A 20,709-nucleotide genomic window follows, 5' to 3' on the forward strand; every position below is an offset into this window, starting at 1 on the left:
ATATGTAGGAAGCATAGTGAAACATATAAATGACAAGTTTTGGAAAGATGTCTTGATAAACAATAATGTTCCATACAAGTACTTAATTTTCTATCTATCATGACAATAGCTTTAAAACTTTGAAACTAGCTCGTATAGAAACAGACGGACGGACATGGTTACAGCAGCTCGGTTGTTGATACCGATCAAGAATATATATACTTTATGAAGTCGGAGATGACTCCTTCTATGCGTTACTCATTTCGAGACAAAAAGGCAACAAGCATACACTGAGAGAAACACACATTTAATGAATTTGAAACAAACTTTCAACCAAGAAGAACACACAAAATATTGAACATTAACCAAAATGAAAATAAGCAAAAAAAAAGAGAAAATCAAATAAAGTTATAAACTAACGAATACCCTATAAAATGGAATGCTTAGCTTAGCACAAAAACTATGACCATGGTTCGGTGAAAATTCTTGCATCTGTTGCCTGATCAAGCGCCGGCTGCAGGCGGTGCACGTAGGTGGACACCGGTGGACGACCGCGTGGCCAGAGCAGCACGGCGGCGCCCACGGGATGATGATCCGCGCCCATATGCTGATACTCTCGGCGGGGCGGGGGTGCTGCATGCACCTCGCGCCGGCAATTGGGGCAGACGTTGTTGCAGCTCAGCCAGCGCAAGATGCAGTTCTTGTGAAACAAATGTCCGCAGGGCAGGCGGTGCACAATCAAGACCTCGTCCTCGTCGTTGGCCATGTCGAAGCATATGGTACAGTTGGAGCTGTTCGGCAGCGGCTGCTCCACAGTCCAAAGTCCATAGCGATACAGCAACTCTTTGATCTTGAACATTGTTGAGCCTCACAGGGATTGAGCTGGCATCGGTGGGGATTGAGTACTCTAAGATTTCGCTATTTTCCTAAAAACTTAAGCAAATATATGTATATACTCTTCATATATGTATATATATATATATTTTTTTATCAAATTGTTGTTGTTTATTTGTTTTTGGTATTCTGATTTATGTGAGATTTAAATTTGAATGAAACACGAAAGTTTTTCATGGAACATGTGATAAGGTATCTTTTTAGATGCCTTTAAGAATAAGACATTTACAACCGCATAAAGCATATTTATTTCGAAACGATTCGATTTCATATGATTCGATATAGTCTTATCCTTTTCTTTGTTTCTCTGCAGCTGAGTTTCTCAGTTTAAAAGCTTTCGATTAGTAGTAAATTAAGTCTTTGTATAAAAAACGGTTTAGTTTTTCAAGCTTTATGCTTCTTACATGTATTAAAAATCTTATCAGCATCGTAGAACTATATTATATAGCTATATAGGATGAATCGATCATAAAATTGACTATTCATATGGAAAACTTTTCAGTTTTCGGAGACATCTGGACCAAACTCAGCAGTTATACGTTTAAATCTTCTTCTAGCATCTTTGCAACAACAAATCAAATCGAACTGTTATAGCATATAATATGGCTTAACTGGGATGACTCGATATAAATATCAACGATATATCGACATAAAGCATAAGCAGGAGGAGCTTCTAGTTTATTTTTGAAACAGGGCAATTACAAATTCAATTACATCAATCTAACAATAACATCTTAAATCTTAGATAAAGTCATTTTATCGCGTGCACAAATCGATTATTTCTAAGCCTAAAACTCCCAAAACAATCGAAGCTTAATATTAACATATTTACAAGCTTATTCGACTCTTTGGTGCATTGAGCTTATCTCTGATTTCTCTCAGTGTAGCATTAACAACAATATAATGAACTACACGCAATGGGAAGCACAGCAGATGCAGTTTGTCTACCTGGAAAATAACAATCAAATGTCAGCCAATGCCCAATGCCAGACTGGGCAAAGCTCAGCTAGCTTCAGCTCCAGCTTCGACTCCGACTCCAGCTCCAGCTGCAGCTCCATCACGCTTTGTCACACATGTGTTAATGGTCGCCGGAAGTGAGGCGCCCCACCAAAATGGCGACTCGGGCAATGGCAGTGGCAGCAGCAGCGATTCTCGGATTGTTGTTGCATGACACTCGAATCTGAGATTTGCTTTGCCGCTCGGCGCGCTTTAATTATTATTATTATCTTTTTTTTTACTTGCTGGGGCCAAGCATGCGCCGCCAGAATTGGCCAATGCGGCGGGAAAATCACTCGTCGGCACGCGATGTCAAATGGATGCAACCCTCCCAGCCTCAAGGTGTACCGTGGGCGGGACGGCAGCGGGGGCGGGAGCAGGGGCATTGCATTCTTTTGTGCACACAATGCTCATGCATATTTATTAAGTCGACGCGCTTTTGTATTTATTGTGCACACCAACTAACTAGCTAAATATATATATATACATATATATAGTATATATATTATGCACTCAATTTCCTGACTGCCCACTCCATGCCACAGCTGCCCCCTTCCCGTTCCTGCCTACAAAACACGCCCACCTGCTTTTGCTTGGGGCATCAACGTCATCCTCCTCGACATCGTCGTCAGCGTCGTCTGCGTGCCAAGCACAAAAATTAAATTATTTTAGTTCATAATTTTCAAATTATAAAAATTCAACTGGAGCTGGTGGAAAAGTTGAAAAGCTGGAAAAGTTGCCACACTTTATTGTGAATTTTCTGTGGCCTGCGGCGTCGTTCGCAAATGCAATTTGAACATTTTTCAAAAATATTTAGAAAATTAACGCAAAGTTGTGGAAATGTTGCGTCTACATCGCACGCTGTTAGTTTAGCTTGTTCCATCTAAAAACATTATGCTAATTTTTATTTCATTTTCGGTGTCTGGCATAGGTAAATTATGAGCCATTCAAGAACATGAGAATGTTGCCGGACTTTCCACGCCACTTGGACACTGAAAATGTTCCCGCCAAGCAGATGTACAAAATGGAAAGTCGTTGCTAACAATACATTTAGAGGGGGTGCTAACAGTTGGCTGGGGCTGGGGCGTAGAAATGCCAAGAATATGTGAACATTATGTATGAAGTATGATGAGTTGATACAGTTGAGTCTAGTTGTGGGTGCATTAGAATAAACCCTTCTTCTAGAAACACACAAATTGGTAAAAAGGCGCTCCCTATTTAACTGGGCTGCAAATAAATCTTATTTGAAGCGGCTTGGTTAACGCTTCGAACCAGCGCCCTTCCTTAACGTTTGGTTCGTGAACCTGGTTTTTCACATACGTGAGTTGAGTCTATCTGTGGGTGCATTAGAATAAACTCTTCTTCCAGAAGTTTTTTTAAAAAGACTGTAATTTATTTATCTGTAATTCTGTAATTTATCTGTAATTCGATTTGCGTTTCGTGAGCCTGTTTTTCGACTTACGTGACAAAGTTTTTTTTCACTTCTATGATCCTGGTTTTTAATAAACGTATTTAAATAAATATAAATGTGATACAATTTTAATGAAACAATTCCAATTTTTTCAATAAAAGCTGACATATTCACTGTAGTTCTCTTATGTGATAGGAGTCCACTCTAAAACGAGGTTTTGGGAAATTCCACCAGCAAGTGTGGAAAATCGGGAGAAACGTTTGTATGAAACTTTTTCGCTTGATCTCAAACTTATTTTCAAAGATCTTTGTTCAAATTCATCCCTTGTACTAAATATGATGTCGGCATCAAAATTCTATCTACATTGTGCGGTTAGATAAATGCAATGGTTGAGACTATGTTTAAATACTTTGGGGCCCTCAAAAGTTTTACCTTTTTTTGAATCAAACTATTTTTAAAAATTATTAAAAGGTAATATAGTGCCGGTTCGGTTTCTATTCAAGTCTTTTTTTGTGCCACTTCTTTGGTTTAAGGTTCGCTTTTTGGTAAAAAAAAGCTAATAAAAATATTTGGCTTTCGAAACCCATTTTGCAATCTTGATATCTATATCCCTATATATTGATAGATATCTAGAGGCAACTGTACCAAAGAGTCGCCCGTGTGGTTGGCGGGCTCCAGAATACCTCCACAGCATGTCATCGCTTGTCGTACGAGGCGACTAATAAAGACACGCGGGTCTTTCAGAACCGGGCTTCTAAACAAAATTGGTAATAGCCGCGTTATTGGGGTTACGTTATGAGATTTGAAGCAATTACTCAGCGTTGTCGTAGTTAGAAAAAGAATATTGAAAAGCAAATGGTATATATAAATGAATATAGAGGTGCGAGGGAATGTATCGAGGTGTATTTATTTAAAATATTAATATCTAGATAGTTTAATATCTATAAAAAATGATATACCATTTTCGATTTTTTCCTTTCTCGACAAAAAATATCTTTAATAATATAGTTACAATTCGAAATCTCTAAAAATATATTTAGCTTTTTCTCTCGTGGAAATATAAGATCTATAATAATGTAGTTAATATAAATATATTTAACAAGTCAAAAAAAATTTTAAATTCTAAAATTCATAAAAAATAACATATTAATATATTAAAATTTTCCTGTCTTGAAAATAAAATATCTGTAATAATCGTGATAAATATGATATAGCAGCACTTGCTGTACGCATCAAAGACCGACAACGTCCGCCCCCGAATCGTTGCCGATAGCGACTAAATCCACAGAAACTCCGGACGAACTCCATCAGGGTGTTCGTGGGCTCCTTTGAGGCGGGCTGGTGCCAGCACGCATGTCCTTAAACAAGGCATTGAATAATATTTTTGGGGGGGCTCGTTGGGTTTGTGGCTTCACTAAGGCAGCGCCATCTGGCGGCGTGAACTGCCCTGGATTTGTCTATGCTTTTGTTGTTGTTGTTGCTGCTGCTGCTGCAATTTGCACAATAAAAAAATACAAATAAAAATAAAAATTATAAACATGAAGTAAAACGCAAAGGTGAACCGAGAAAGAAATCACGTAACTGTCAAATATCTCTTCATATCTCATTTTATGTTGATCGACTGTGGGAAAAACTGGCGAGCGAGCGCGATCCGAACAAAGTTTGTTGTTGTTGCTTTTGTTGTTGAACTGAAACAGATCTTGGCTAGCAGATAATGCCGCAAATTCACACATGTCTGCCAGATTATGCTGCGAACTGGTATAATTTTTATGGAACTCTGTGGGTTTCGGTTGGGTCTCCGCCTTCGTCGCCGTATCCGTCTCAGCTGTGGGTGCGTTTGCAGCATTTTTGGCAGTCGGCGTTGGGAGTCACGTTTGGGTGTTGTGAGTGTTGTTGATGATCCCAGTCATTTATTCCAAGAAGCGGGCCAGCTACTCGGCTGACTAGAATTCGTTAGAGTTTTGCCTTGGGGCGTACTGATTAGCACAGGTGCTGCTCGTCGGTTTATCTGGGTGACTTTCGCCAGCTGTTCGCATGTCTTGGGATTAGCACAAATCGCATTTCTAATTGAACAACTTGGCTTATCATAGCATTCCCAGTCCGGTGCCACAGAAACAGCTCTATCCATTAGCTGGCCATTGCAATGGAATGCACGGCACGCTGCGCTGAGCAGCGACCAGAGATACATCGAGCGTATCATAACCGGATCGGAGCGTGAACTAAAACCCAAAATGCAGTGCAGCGGGCGGGAGACTTTGCCAGCTAGCTCCTCGCTGGAACTGGAGTTCACTGGAGCGCAACGCGAACCCCGACGCGACGGGGCAGCATTATTAATGGACGGGTCCACGCTTAGATCGCTCCGAAAATTGCCCGTCTGCGTGGCCAGTGCAAAAGCTGAGAGAGATCTCTTAACGCTGATAGCCACGGTCAAGTTCACGACGTCAACGGCGACGGCGACCGCGACGCCGACAGCGTGTCATTAGCATGTAACGCGACCAAATTGAAAATGTAACGGATCGCCGAGAGCCGTTGGGAGCTGCTCATAAAGTCGGTTGCCGTCAGCTCGTGATAAGCGATCTAGAAAAACTTACCCTAAATAGTTTATTGATATGCCACTAAGAAGGACTCGCAGGACTTTGGCCGAGCACCTGCCTGCGGCGGCAGACAGCAGCGCCCTCTTTGGCTTAAGCATAATTAAAAGGCAGCTCCCATGACTGGCACTTTGTTGTTGTTCTCGTTCTTCTTGTTGTTGTTGTTGTTGTTGCTGTTGTTCTCGATCACCTTGAAAGTAAAAGTCACCTCAATGCATTTTTATGTTAATCGCCAAGCGAGTAAAAAACACGAGCAAAAACTGCCTTGCGCGCAAAAAAGCATTAAATTAAAACAAACAAATAAATGAATAATAAGCTAAGAGAATGCGCCGCCAGAGAGCGCCAACAATTTGCATGCACACACACACACACATAGACGTCCGATCGACAGCAGCGTCTGGTTGTGTGTGTGCAAGTGAGAGAGCGTGCTTGCGAGAGAGCGCGCCAATAACAGCTGATCAGCTCACAAGTTATGCTCACAGTTAAGTTTTAATAAGCATGCAAAGTGTTTATTAAACATGGCAGCTACGTCACATGCTAATCAAACCGATTCCCAATTAACTTTATCGTTCCACTTTTTATGCCGATAATTATTGCTGTAATGAACCGCGCCGAGCTCAGGCTCGCTGTTTGTTTATGTAATTAGGCGATGCTTGTTTAGCATGCAATACAATTCAAATTTGTTGTCTAAAACATGTTTTACACTTTGGTTTTTTTTTTGCTTTCCTGTGGCGCACAAATTCAAATTTGAAAATTTACGCGTGCTGAAAAAAGCTTTGAACAGAGTTGAAAATCATCTTAAAGAGCGAGCCAGCTGGCGTACGCTCTTCTCGCACTGGAAGCAGCCGCTGTGTGTATGTGTGCTCGCTGTGTGTGTGTGCTTGTGTCTCTGTCTGGCTGTTTGGTGGGCGTGGCTCTGTGCTCAGCGTCGGCGTATAGCAAATGCGCAGACGCTGCGCTCTGAGAGTGGGCGTTGCCAGAGCGACGCAGTCGCATTGAGCAGGTGACTGGAAGGAGCGAGATGGCGTTATGTGCGCCGCATGCCTGCGAGCGAGACGAGCATAAACAAAATGGCTGCTATCATTCGCCAACTGCCGATAGATGGCGCCAGTGCCGGTATTTGGAGCCCAGCTGCTATTGCTGCTGTTTCTGCTGCAGCTGCTGCTGCTGCTTCTGATGTTTTGGCCCATTCGCCAACTGTAAACTGTTTGGCGCGCTCGCTAAGCGATTTGGGTTAGGAGTGTCGTCGGCTTGGACTACGTACGGCCATTGCTGCTGCTACGGAACTTCTCGGCTTGCTGCCCCCGGCCTTGTAGGCGCGCATTTCCGTGCCGGCCACCGACAGTTGAGCAATTTTTCACTCGAGCACAAAATGCCGCCTTGCCGATTTTACACGCTACGCTGGCTGCCACCAACTGTGGCACAATATTCCGGGTGCAGGGACTAAAGTGCATTTTTAGTTAGTCTTGGTGCACTGCGTGGGGATATCAGGATGTTCTTCTTCTTGTTCAACTGCTGTTGCTGCTGGTGCCATTTTTTCTTCTTCTTTTGCTTCTTCTTGGCGGGGTCGAGGGTCGTCTGCTCAATAATTTGAACATTGTTGCCATAATGAAAGCTTTGCTCTTCATTTAAAGGCAGCCACGTCCTGCACAATGCGCACTGCACTGCACGCCGACGCCCGTGTAAGGTCCTTTTTGTGTCCGAGACTTTGTAAAACATGCTTCCTCTGCCGGCGACGACGCCACGCAGCAGTTTGCGCAATAAAATTTGCATAATTTTAAATGTGCGTGTGTGTGTGCGTGTGTCTCGACTGTCTCGCATATCCTTGCTGGCATATCCTTACGCATTGTCTACCGATTGCTGCACACACAAAAACAAATGAGTCTCGCGACGGGGCAAAACAAAACTGCAGCAATCGCTGCCCACAGCTTTAACTCAATTTTGAAGCAGCTACAGGGGCTGCGAAGGGGGCGAGGGTGAGGGGCTGGCGGGCACTAAAATTTGCGTGCTGAGGGAATAAAAACAAAGACATAAACACTAGCTAATCCCAAGTAAGAATAAATGAGAATTATTATAGCTACAAACTAAATTAATGAGACCTAATGGAAAAACACGCATGACATTCGCTCAAAGTACACTGCAAAAAAAAGAGGTTTACCAAAATTATGAAAAATGAAATATGCTTAAAGTAGTATGAAGCACAATTTTATATAATGTTTATATTAAGCAGCCAATTATCTCATTTGATATATTTATAAAATTTTATAATATTTAGTTAATTATTTATTTTTATTATTACTATGTTTTTTGTCATGTTGCCCTGCTTCTTAGTTGTGGCAACCTACTTATGTTGTTCATTAGACATGCTTATTGGAGCTATTAAAATGAATCCGGGACAAACTATAAAAGTCGAACCCTTCAAACGAACCGTCAAAGTTCGTTTCGTTTGTTCATTTTTTCTCAATCTTTTTTTTTTATTTATTTTGCCTACTTTTACCCAACGTTCTGTCAAAGTTTTGGGTTATATTTTTTGTAGTTGAGTCTTGTTATTGTTATCAACATTAAATCAAAGCACAAAGACAACAACAATTACAAAAGGCTTTAGCTTGTGCATAACAATAAAAAAAAAGAAAAAAGAAAAAAAAAAGAACTGAATGAATCGGAAAACATATCTATAATGGCGCGCACCAACAGCCAAAAATGCGAGCAGCAAAAAACGAGGCAGCACAAAATTTACAATGTCGTCGGTTTCCGTTTCAGCGGGAGCGGCAGGGAGCAAGGAACAGCGAGGGGGGGGGGGCGGGGAACACTGGCTGGGTGGGTGGTTTGGGCACTGGATGAGCGCCACTCTATGAGGCAGCTTGGGGGCGTGCCGTTGCGTTGCGTTGCGTTGCTTTGGTTTTGTTGTGGCAATAAAATACATCATAACGGTATCATAAGCGAGCGAACAAAGCGAAAGGCGATACACACACACACACACACACGCACACACAAAGCGAAAAATAACAACAACAAGAACAACAAAAAAGGCAACGAAAATCTGTGAAAAAAATCCATTTGCAGGGCGGCGACGAAAAAAAAATATTCAAATTTTGTTACGATGCGCAAAAACAAACACAACAACAACAACAAGTACAACAACAACAGCAACAACAATGGACAAAAAAACAAAGCCTAAAAGAAACAACTGAAACAGAGGCGCGCTATTATGACAACAACAACGACAATGGCGGCCACAGGAAATAGTCACACACACACACACACAGACAGCGCACGCAACTCACACACATATATATTTATATATATATATTTAATGTATATGAAAGGGTTTCACGTACCGTTAGTTGTCTCTCCTGTTGTCCCGTGTCCCGTTTTCCGTGCGTGCTGCAGCAAATAAAATATTAAAATTGGTTCAATGAATTTCAATAACAACAACAAACACGAAATCAAAACTAAATTTCACTTTATTGATAACGAAACACAAGACAGGAGGGGGGAGGGGGGCTGACTGATTGCAGGACTGAGGGGCATGAGTTGTCGGTCGATGTGGTTATGTGAATTCCACTACTGCTGCGACTTGTGGAGCCCTCCCCACACCCCTCACTCTCCTCCTTCCATCACACAGCACTTGAAATATGTGAATGTTTGATGATATTGTGTGAAAGTGTGTGTGTGAATATAGCAGAGGCGTGTGTATGTTGGGGAGAGGGGACGAGGTTGGAGCCTTCTAAGGAATGTAAAAGGTTGCGATGATTTTAGCATTAACGATAAGAGGTTATCGTTGTGTTAGATAATAGGCCTAAGATAGACAAACGTATTTATTATTTAGCATTTGAAATCTTATCTTTTAGTTGATATAATTAAGATATAAATATTTTAATTTAGATATATAGATATATATATTTTTATTAATATATATGATGCTGAGTGGGTGTCGGAGTGTCTAACTATATAGCTCCATAATAATATATCTAACTATATATCTATAATAATATATATCTAGATCTAGCCATGACTGTTTGTCCGTCCGAACATCCATAAGTATAAACGCATCGATATCAGCGACTGTAAGAGCTAGAGCTTGCAATTTTGAGATTAGCTTTTCCTATTATTCGTATAGATCAAGTTTTATTAACGACAACACCATGAAATCGATTAATATCGATGCCGAAATCCTGTTTGTATGCATATTACGGTTATAGAAGCTAGAGATACCATAATCGCTTCTTAGACTCTCCTATAGTATCCAGATGCAGATTATTTCTCTTTTTGAAAAGCTCTCCCGTTCCACGCTCAACCATAAGTTTTGTTTGAATGTCAATAGATGTTTAGTAAAAAAAAATAACTTATTACCGAGCTCCCATGTCTTCAAAATAGCTTAGTCTGGTTTAAGTGGAAAGTTTTCAATTTATATATAAACTTTTCGTATATTTTTAAAGATAACGAAAGTATATTGACATTAAATATCCATGGGAAGTAATTTATATCGAACAATTTTTGCTATCTTTATAAATATAGCAACGGTTCAATTATTATATTTCGTAAATTTAACATGTCATACTTTCAATATTGTCTGTCTCCCCTTTCTCTCCTTTTGGGCGCTTTAGCTACGCCTATGTGCTTTGCAAATACTCACATTTGTGTGCACATGTATGTGACGTAGCCCGCTTATGAAAACACATACACTCACGCAGATACAAATCTGCACACAACTGTCTGTGTAAGTGTGCGTGTGTGTGTGTGCTCGTACAATGCCGTCAATCTTAACCCTTCTGCAGTCGTGCGTGCTGAGTTCTGCCCCCGCTCACCGCTCAGAACTGATTTGCATGTTGTGCCATTTCAATGCGCTGTGCACTTTTTTTAGGCAAATCGATAAAGTGCGTTGATTTGGCAACCCTGTCAAACGTTGTTGTCACATTAATGAAAAGAAGCTCTCAATCTAAACGATGATTAAACGAATATAAATAAATGCCTGGCTGCTAAAATGATTGCCATCTACAAGATTTTACATAGTTATGTGCACATATATACACGGATATATGCGTGTGTGTATGTGTGCACATACGCATACGCACAGGGTTTTTCTATTTGGCGACAGTGTCCACAACAAACACGCACACACACACACACACACTCAAAATGGCAACATGGACTGCCGCAGAAGTTTGCTCCCAATTTTCCTTGCCCAACTGGAAATACCTACAGGGGGCGGCTTGGGGGTGTTGAGTACAAGACAGGCAGACGAACGTGCGGCATTTGCTGGGGGTTGAAAGGACGCACACAACACACAGACGCACACGCACGCATACCAACGCACGTTGGGAGCGACAAATAACAAACAACACACAAGCTGAAAGCAGTGCGGGGGGCCAGCTCCCATCGGGGGAATGTCGCTTATTTGCATGGCAAGGTGTCCCAAACCGTCCACCTTCTTTTATAGTATTTGAGTTTATTGTATGCGTGAATATTCAAATGCTGCGCGCGTGTGTTAGTGTGTGTGTGTGTGTGTGTGTGTGTGTGTGCGTGTCTGTGTGGGGGTTGCCACAGCAACAGGAAATAGACGCATGCGTATTGCTCGCGTTGCCGTTTTTTTGCTTCCGGTGTGTGTGTGTGTGTGTCCCTGTGTGTGCGAGTATGTGTGTTTGTGAGTGAGTGGGCTGCCCATTGGGGAGCTGTGCACGTTTGGCCTGCGAAACAAAGCAACGCCAAATAATAAATAATTGCTAGTTGGCATTGAGGTGTAGCAACAACAAAATACGTTACCCCATGTGCCCTTAAAACATTTCACCCCTCCCACACACCCTAGGCTCAGCCTGAACAGCTCAGCATTATATTATATTTATTTTTTTTGTTGCTCCTTTTGCAATTTTCTTAATTAAAGCTTATTTGGCAAATGTGCGGGAATCTGCGGCATTGATTGAAAAACAAGCGACACACACGGCGTATACTTGATATTGCCCAAAATGCCCGCCCGACTTACTTTAAATTGCAAATTCAGATTTGTAGCTTATCGATTTGTGGTCGCTTTAAAGTCTTTACTCAACACCCAATCGGCTCGTGTGTGTGTGTGTGTGTGTGTGTGTGTATGTGTGTTGTCATTTGAAATGGCGTGTCTGTCTTTCTGGCGTTGGTAGGCGACAGGGCGATGGGGAGGGGGTGGAAGAGTTCGGTGCTAGTTGCAACCTGTCTACATAAATACTGTCTGCGATAAGGCCTTTGTTTTTGTCATAAATCTCATTTTATGATGAATTGATATGAGAGAGAGTAAGAGCGAGAGAGAGAGATAAAGGAAGAGAGACAGAATGCAGCCAGACATAAATTGGATACACACAGCTCTAGGAGCCAGTTGTCTAGGAGGCGAGGGGTGCGGTAAAGTAGCTAAGGGGCACGATTGGCTGATGTTTGAGTAGCTGCAGATTGAAATGTTGCCATAAAATTACATAGCTACCTAGATTTTATGAGAAGACAAAGCGAGTAAAAGAAAGCAGAAAGAGAGAGCGAGATGGAGAAAGAGTAAGAGAGAGAGGGGAAATAAAAGTATGAGTGATAAAACTGGCTTGGGTAAAACTGTGCGAAATTTGGGCACATTCTAACAGTAAAAAATCGATAAAGAAATTCAAGGAATATTTAATGATTATTTGATATTTTGGGTAACAATCTTTTGTTATAAAAGTTAAAGAATTCATCCACGTTTTATTTATTTATTATTATTAATATCATTATTGTTATTATTATTATTTTTTATTTTTATCATTATTATTGTTATTATTATTCTTATTATTATTACTATTATTATTACTATCATTATTATTATTATCGTTTTTATTATAATTATTATTATTACTATTATTATTACTATTATTATTATTATTATTATTATTATTATTATTATTATTATTATTATTATTATTATTATTATTATTATTATTGTTATTATTATTGTTATTATTATTATTATTATTATTATTATTATTATTATTATCATTTTTATTATTATTGTAATTGTTATTATTATTTTTATTAACCTAACGTTGTTTTGTATGCCCTTTTCTGAAGGATTAAACTCCGAAGAATTCTTTTTCAGTTGAATAAATGTCACTTAGACAAGAAAACTTAATTAATAATTAATAATAAATATATGGAGAAAAGATTCAAATATTTTTATTTCCATTTGTTATTGATTCAATATTATAGTTATTATATGATAATAATAATAATTTAAAGGAGAATCATATTGGTTTTAAAGGCCTATGAATATTAAAACAAAAGAGCGCAGCAAAAAAAGTTTAATTAATGCATTGATACTTTAATCATTTTATTTCGTTATATAAATTTAAAGACTTTAATTCCAACCTACTTTTATTAATTTCCATATAAATTATTATCACAGAAAAACCTCTATTTCCGCTTTCAAGCGGCTTTTCTAGCCCAGTTCTTAACGTATTCATCTCGCTTGAATGATTGTTTTGACTTCTTTATCTACGTTTCTTGCTGCTGCTGTTGCTTCTTTCTGGTTGCAGCTCTTCAAAATGGCGCACAAATCACACATTGTCGTCATCGAAACAGTTACAGTCTGCATCGCTCCGTCTCTGAATCCGACTCCGTTCCCGTCGCCGTCCCCGTCTGCTTCGCCAACTCGGGCTCCGTTTCCGTCTACGTCAGTGAAAGTTATGCAGAGCAGCGACACAGGATAATGTCTGCCTGTTTGTCTAACTGTCCCTGCCCGAGGGCGTCTCCCGCCATGTTTGTCTGCCTGACGCTCTGTCTGTTGCCCCCACAAATCCCTTGCCCCTGGTTCTGGCTCTGTTGCTGTTTCTGTGTGCATGCGTTTGCACCTCATTTGCATAAACGCTCTGGCAGCGGCATCGCCAAACTTTTGCCCACATTGCACAAAAGAAGGCGGCAAAGAAAAACTGTCGGCAGAGACCAGGCCAGAGCCAGGCCAGAGCCAGGCCAGGCCAACAACTGGGAAGCTGGCAGCGAGTCGAGTGAAAAATGCGCAAACTTGGTAACCAAGTTAGCGCGTTATTTTAACATTTTCCGCTTTGCTGCTGCGCTGCCAAGTGTCTCTCTCTCTCTCTCTCGCTCTTTCTCTCTCGGGAACATTGTTCAAGGACTTTGTACAAATCACAGCCAGTTGAAAATTATGATCGATGTGGCAGCAGCCGTTAGTCGCGGCAAACTTATGCGACGGTTTGTCAGGAAATTTGTTAAGTTTTCCGATTGCGACGCGTTGATTTTCCAGCGCTCGATAAGTACCATGAAAATTTCTAGCAGGCTTAGGACTATCGCAGACTATCAGCAGAGTCGCATGAAAGATACATTTGCATGAAAGATACCGAGCTTTAACTACTCAGGCTGCAAAGCTTCAGTTGAAATTGGGCAGGAAATTCTCTTCTTTGTTTTTCCTATATATTTTATATAATTTGTCCGGAATCCGGCAGAAGCTGCTGGAATTTTCCACTTGCATCACATAAGGCAACTATGGTATAAAGGACAAACAAATTTATATTTATTTACATCTATTAAATGCTGGCTTTTGCGACCTTTACATATTGTAAATCTTCGTTTAGCTGGACCTCGAGGCAGCTAAATTTAGATTTATGTTTTTATTTGTTTATATTTATTTAAACAAATACCCATACCCTAAAAAGTTAGTTAGTTGTATTTGTTTATTCAGCTCAAGACCAATCTCAGCTTTTGTTTTAGCTCTTTCTGTTTTCTCTTCGCTTTGTAGGACCTATTGACCCTGTATTGTAATATAACCATTCAATTCCCTCTGGCCAGCTCATCATTATGCCAATAGGATGCGAGTCTCCCTCCCATACACCCCTCTCTCTCTCTCTCTTTATCCCTCTCTCACACTCTCTCTCTTTCTGTGCTATGAGCATTACATGCAAATTGCCTAAGGTCAAGAGCAAAAGCTCTTGCATTTGCTGTGCTCCTCGGCGCCAAGTGTGTGTGTTTGTGAGTGTGTGTGTGCGCCAAGTGCATAAAAACTTTCAATATCAGTGGGTCACATGCTCGTCTGCATCACTGATGAGCCAGAGACGAGCCTCCTTCGAATGCGGTGCCAGCAGGCAGCAGCCAGACTGCGTCTTACTCTTCCGATATTAACAACAAATTATGGCCGGCTCATAAAATCGCACAATAAACAAAAGCACAAATGCTGTGCGCCTGTGTGTGTGTGTGTGAGCAAAGAAAAAAGTAACAAATGAGTCAAAAAAAAAAAAGAGGAAAGAAAAGTAAAATTTCTGTAATAAAAACTTTTTCGTGATCTACCTCAACGAAGGAGGCGGCAGGCGATGTCTGGAAGAGATGTGATGTGTCTGCGAGTGAAATGGAAAGTGGAGCGCAACGGGATGACACTTGCTCTATATACATGCGTGGGTGTGAGTGTGAGTGTGTGTGTGTGTGTACTGTACGATACGCTGAGGGCATAAAAAATCAGCTCTCGTGTAATAATCATAAATTAGTTTATGAGTCGCGTGCGCGTAACCTTGCCCTTCCACGCACACACACACACATTTGGACACACAGATGCAGCCTCCCATATGTATATACATATATACATATATATTTGTCTGTGTATCGAGATGTTTTTATATGTTTTTTGCGAATTTTTATTTTTGCAAACTGTTGAATTTTAACGGCTGCTACATGCACAAAAATGAAAAGTCAGCGTGAAAGCAAAGCAGCGTGACAAAGACAGCAACACGGACGGCCAAAGAGAAAAAGAGAGAGAGAGAGAGAGTGGGAGCGAAAGAAAGAGAGAGAGAGAGAGAGAGCGTGGTTGTTGCGGGCTAAAAAGAAACAAATTTGACATTCTGGAAACGCGCTCGTGTGAATGTCGAAGTGGAAAATGTATTCGAAAACAAATTTTGAATTACAAATCGACAACAAAAGTTGGCGACTGCTGTGCTCTGCTCTGTCTGCGATGACGTCATCGAAAGGATGCAGCAAGGACAACAAGGCAACAAAATTTCGCACGAGTTTTGCATTTGAATTACGAGCAACGAGTTCCGCTAGACGAAGGTCCTGGCCGTGTGCGTGTGTGTCTGTCTGTGTGTCTGTGTGTGTGTAAGTGAGTGAGTATTAGTGCTGTTTGTGTGAGAATCAGCTGATTATTGTTGTTTGGCCCGGTTAACAATTTGGGCCACTTAAGATCTTAACGCTTTTGGACATCTCTTCTAAAATTTTCTGCGCAGACGCCGTGAATACCTTTGCACAGCACAAAATGGCCGTTAGTCAAGCTGCCAAAAACAGAAATGCGGCGAGTCCTTAATAAAATGGCTCTGCTTCTACCTATTTTCAATTAGCTTGAAAGTTGTTCGCTGCTGTTGACTTCCTTTTTTCGGTTTAGGTTCCGCTTTAAGTCGTGGCTCTTTAATATTTGGCGCTTCCTCTATATCGACCCACACAAATATGCAGCCACACACCCACACCCACACACACACCCACACACACAAACAGACACGCACAACACCCACTTTCATCATCAGCTCGCTGGCTGAGCCTGTGCCGAGGATTCTTGTTAGCATTCGGAGCGGCGCTCACATCGCAGCGCGCGTCTGGAATACAAATGAGGATCGCTTTCGTTGGCGTTGTCCTTGTTGTTGTTGTTGTTGTTGTCATTGTGGCAAGGGCACTGGCAGCATCCGGCATTGACAGCCCCGCTCGCCACCCCCCTTCCCCACCCACCCACACACACACACACACACACACACACGCACACTGCTCGCTTATATTTTGTGTATTTGTTTTGCTTGGTTTCGCTCGAGTTTTCAGCTTTTTTTCTCGTCATTTAGTTTGTTGTGTTTTCTGTGGAATCTGTGTGTTTTTTAACTGCCCGGCGTTGTCCGGCCCGTGCAGCAGTGCGCTCGCTTGGAACTAGTTCTTTGCTTCAGTTCGCTCCTTAATATAATTTAAAAGTTATTGAAAACTCATAAACTAGGCTTTTAGTTAGTATATAGAAACATTTTAAATGTCCTGTTTAAAATATTTCTTAAAGTTCCAATCAAAGCAATTATTTGATTTTATTTATTTATTTATTTTTTTATTACCAATATATAGAACAATAAGCAGTCTTTATTTTTTATATTTCTAATATTTAATATTCAAATTAAATAAATTGTTTTTTTAGCAGAAGCTTAATACATTTACGTTTATTTAGTTGACAGCTTTTCCCCTTATTTTATTTATTATTATTTACTAATTTTTGATTTTGGTTAATAATTGAATTTTTTATAGTTTCCTTTGACTTCTGATTAAAGAACAAATTCAGAGATTTCTATGTTTGATTTATCTTATCCGTGTCCAATGAAAATAACTTCTTCTTATTCATATAATACACACTGAATCCATTCGATGAACATATTTAGTTCCAGCTTTCTATTTGTATTGTGTGTGTGTATTTAACCATGGAGTTTACATTGGTCACACACACTCACACACACACACACACCCAACTCGATGGTCATGTCCATGGTCACTTCCTGACCGCACAAACACACACACACACATACACACACACTGCTGTTATCCTGCGCACAGTACGGCTCTTGATATGCACAGTTTGACAAGCAAAAAATGTTGCTGTTTGTTTTGCGAAGAAGAGAGACTCTGGGGAAGAGAGAGAGAGAGAGAGAGGAGGGAGAGAGAGACACAGAGGGACATGTATAGGGATAGAGCATGCTTTTCTTATTGCCCACTATTCGCTGATGCCTCAGCCAGACCCCCGCCCCCTACCCCTCGTTTGTGCGCCTAATGAGCCAAGTGCGGAGCGTTGACAGTTGGTTGATAAGCGTAAAACCGTAACGAATGCCAATGCCCAACCAGGACACGGCTCGGCCAGAAATGGATAATTAAACGTGAGCCGCACAACGCGGCAACAGTCGAAGCGTATTAATCATTTAATTTACTCCTTTCACGGCATAAAATACGAAGGAAGCTCGAGGCAGCACTTGTCTGCGAACGCATTAACACCGTCGTCCTGCCTGTCGTTTCGCCCAGGCAGGCAGACAATCCTTTTCACGTGTCCTCGCAACCCTTTCGTGCCTTTCTGAGCTTAATTCGTTCGGGCATGAAATTTCCGCGTGCGTGGCCTCCAACCCCCCCAACGAGCCCCCCGCCCCCCTTCCCGCCATTCAAGAGTCGCCACATTTCTTGTAGCTTCATTAAAATAAATTTAAATAAACTACGCAGCTTGTTGCTGTTGTTTTTGTGATGAAAATAACATAAACTGCCAAAGTTTTGCTTCTTGAGTAGCTGCTGGCATGAGTAGGCCTCAAGGTCGCCCGTTCAAACCAAGTCGATCGAAATTATTTCGACATTTGCGCGTAATGTTTGCATTAGAAGTCAATTTATTAATTAGTATAATTTAAACATTTGCGCATCATTGCAGAGCAGCACAAAACCCAAACCCAGACCCAAACTCCGAGCCAGACCCAGTTCAACCCCTCGTTACGCCTAAAAAGCTGCAATACAAAATCGATGACAAATTGCGGACACGTTACGCGTAGTTGAGTCCAAGACGAGTTGAGCTGTGCGTCTCGTCGTTTCTGGTTACGGCGTGACTGCTAAATACGCTGACAATGCTACCCCGCTTGGAAAGACAAAGCGCAGCAACAACAGCAACAACAGCGACAAACAATCTGAACTGCCACCAGCCACCCTGTGACAAAGGCAAAGTCAGGCCAGAACAACAACGACGAGGATATATCAATGGGCAAATTAAAATAACAACCTAATCATCGTTTTAAGACCGCGAGAAAGGCGACAACCAGGGAAACAGCGAGGCACAGCGCGACAGAGGGAGACAGCGAGAGAGAGAGAGAGACTCTATAGCAGAGGGGTGCAATGCTCGCTGGGTGGGTGTGGGTGCTGGAGGGGTGGGGGTTGGTTAGCTGCATGGCTGCTAAATGAAACGGCAAGGCCTTTTGTCAACGCTCAACGGCTCAGCGGCTCAGCAGTGTGTACCCTGCGCCCGCCCCTGTTCCTGCTCCTGCTTTGAACATCCCTTTTTGTTTTTTTTTTTTGGTTGTTGCTCTGTTTCCTTTTTGGCATTTTTATGTTCCGGCGTTTGTTCCGCCTTCTGTTCCTGCACTCGGGGCTAAACAATTGCCCAAAGTGTTGGAAGTCAAACGCAAGTGCTGTCAGCCGCCGACCCGCCACTAATGCGTCCGCCTGAGTCGCGTCTCGGCGAGATGCAGCGGCAGCACCAGAGACATCGAATTGCTCCCTTGTGACAGGCCAATATAATGCGCCACGGGGCGACGGACAGACGGACGGACGGGCGGGCGGGCGTTCGTTTTGGGCGATTGCATAACAGATTGCTGCGCTCATATCAAGTTGCAACCGTGCGTCTCGGCCACGACTACGACCACGACCAGAGCTACGGCTCGGCACTCGCTCTTGTCTCTGGCCCACTGATACGATATGATGGATCGCCTTAAATACCTTTAAATTAAAAGGACGCTCAAAGTTTTGGGATTGAGCCTCTCGCAGCCGCCAACCGCCCAGCCGTCCATATTCTCGCTTAAATGCGTTTTAATTGAACGCAGCGTGATGCCGCCTGGCCAAAGAGATTGTCCCTGTCGAGAACTGGCCCAGGCCCAAGTCGCACAGTGGAATGCAATATTAGCAAAACGATTTTCTCGAGAATACATTGATTACCATTTAAGACAAAAAATATGTTTTACACAAACTAATAAAACAAATCGTGTTTGACAGAGTTATGGGGGTGGGATATTTGACGGTACTATTCTTACATGAATTTCGACCAAGAATAATGCTGCCAGATTTAGATGCCAAATTGATCTAGAGGCCAAACAATGAATAAAGAGCCAAACTTCGTGAAAATCTGACGAGATTTGACCAAGTTATGGGGGTGGGAAATTTCGACCTATGTCTATATAGGATATTTGAGGGTATAAATAAAACTGTTTGATACGTATTTAAATTGTACAATTTTTGCAGAAATTTTCATGAACAAAGGGGCATATTTTATTAACATAAATAAACTGAGCACAATTTTTGTAATGCTTTCAAACTAGTTCATTATTTTAACCTGTAGTACATTTTAAACAACCTCCGCTTAGAGTACCACCACCTGCCCCAGATGGAAACGATGTCTTTTCACAATAAAATCTCGCATTATAGACCTTGATAGATTGATCATAGGTAATAATAAAACTTCCGTACGGAATTGACTCGACGGTGTAGCACCTCACTCGAAATACTTCAGGATTGGTCTGCGTCACGATCTCTTCTTTCACAGTTCCATCCCGGGTAGTTCTATATGCCAATCAGTTAATTAGTTTTGCGCAAAATATAAATAAATCATAGTAGTTCACTTTACTTTAGTAAGTATTTGTCGCCATCAAGAGGCGTCAGACTAAAGGTACCTCCTTCTATTCTACCTCTTATCTCCCCCGACGGAGCCGCGTGGGCAATAACAACAAGCAGCAGCTATATGAAAATAGAGTTTAGAAATTTATAGTTTAGAAAATCGTTAACTTACCAAGCCAAACAGATTTGCTAACATATTGTCGCCGATCTTGCAGCGTCTGCATCTGGCCCTGCACTAAGTTTGCAACTGCAAGCAGCTCGTATTTAAGCGCAAATCTCCACTCGGTTTTAATATGCATAAACAAGGTAAATTAAATCAATGAATATTACATATGCATTGAGCTTGTGACCAGTTATAAAAAATAAACATTGTTTCCGGATTTTAAATCGTCGATAAAATGAGAGTTCGAGAGGTAAAGCATGAATCTCGCTTCGTAAACATAATAATTATTTGGTAATAGCGTTCTGGTCGGGCGTGCCCGACTAGCA

At 41.4% G+C, this 20,709-nt stretch overlaps 2 long non-coding RNA genes across 4 annotated transcripts; both read right to left on the minus strand.

Moving 5' to 3' along the window:
• Positions 1-4,407: 4,407 nt before the first annotated feature.
• LOC135434714 (uncharacterized) lies at positions 4,408-9,353 on the minus strand. 3 transcript variants are annotated; one of them, XR_010437274.1, is made up of 4 exons: positions 9,210-9,353; positions 5,872-6,061; positions 4,863-5,816; positions 4,410-4,769 (listed from the first exon to the last, which is right to left on the minus strand). It is a non-coding gene; the product is annotated as an uncharacterized LOC135434714 (long non-coding RNA). The 3 variants fall into 3 exon arrangements; XR_010437276.1 differs by having other exon boundaries at positions 4,408-5,816; positions 5,872-7,879; XR_010437273.1 differs by having other exon boundaries at positions 4,410-5,816.
• A 10,498-nt stretch (positions 9,354-19,851) lies between these two features.
• LOC135434737 (uncharacterized) lies at positions 19,852-20,507 on the minus strand. The gene is made up of 3 exons (XR_010437279.1): positions 20,393-20,507; positions 20,231-20,340; positions 19,852-20,166 (listed from the first exon to the last, which is right to left on the minus strand). It is a non-coding gene; the product is annotated as an uncharacterized LOC135434737 (long non-coding RNA).
• Positions 20,508-20,709: the final 202 nt, after the last annotated feature.

Source organism: Drosophila montana, unplaced genomic scaffold (assembly GCF_035044405.1).
Source record: "Drosophila montana isolate Dmon_TW-CO22-7 unplaced genomic scaffold, ASM3504440v1 contig_3438_1, whole genome shotgun sequence".
NCBI lineage: Eukaryota > Metazoa > Arthropoda > Insecta > Diptera > Drosophilidae > Drosophila > Drosophila montana.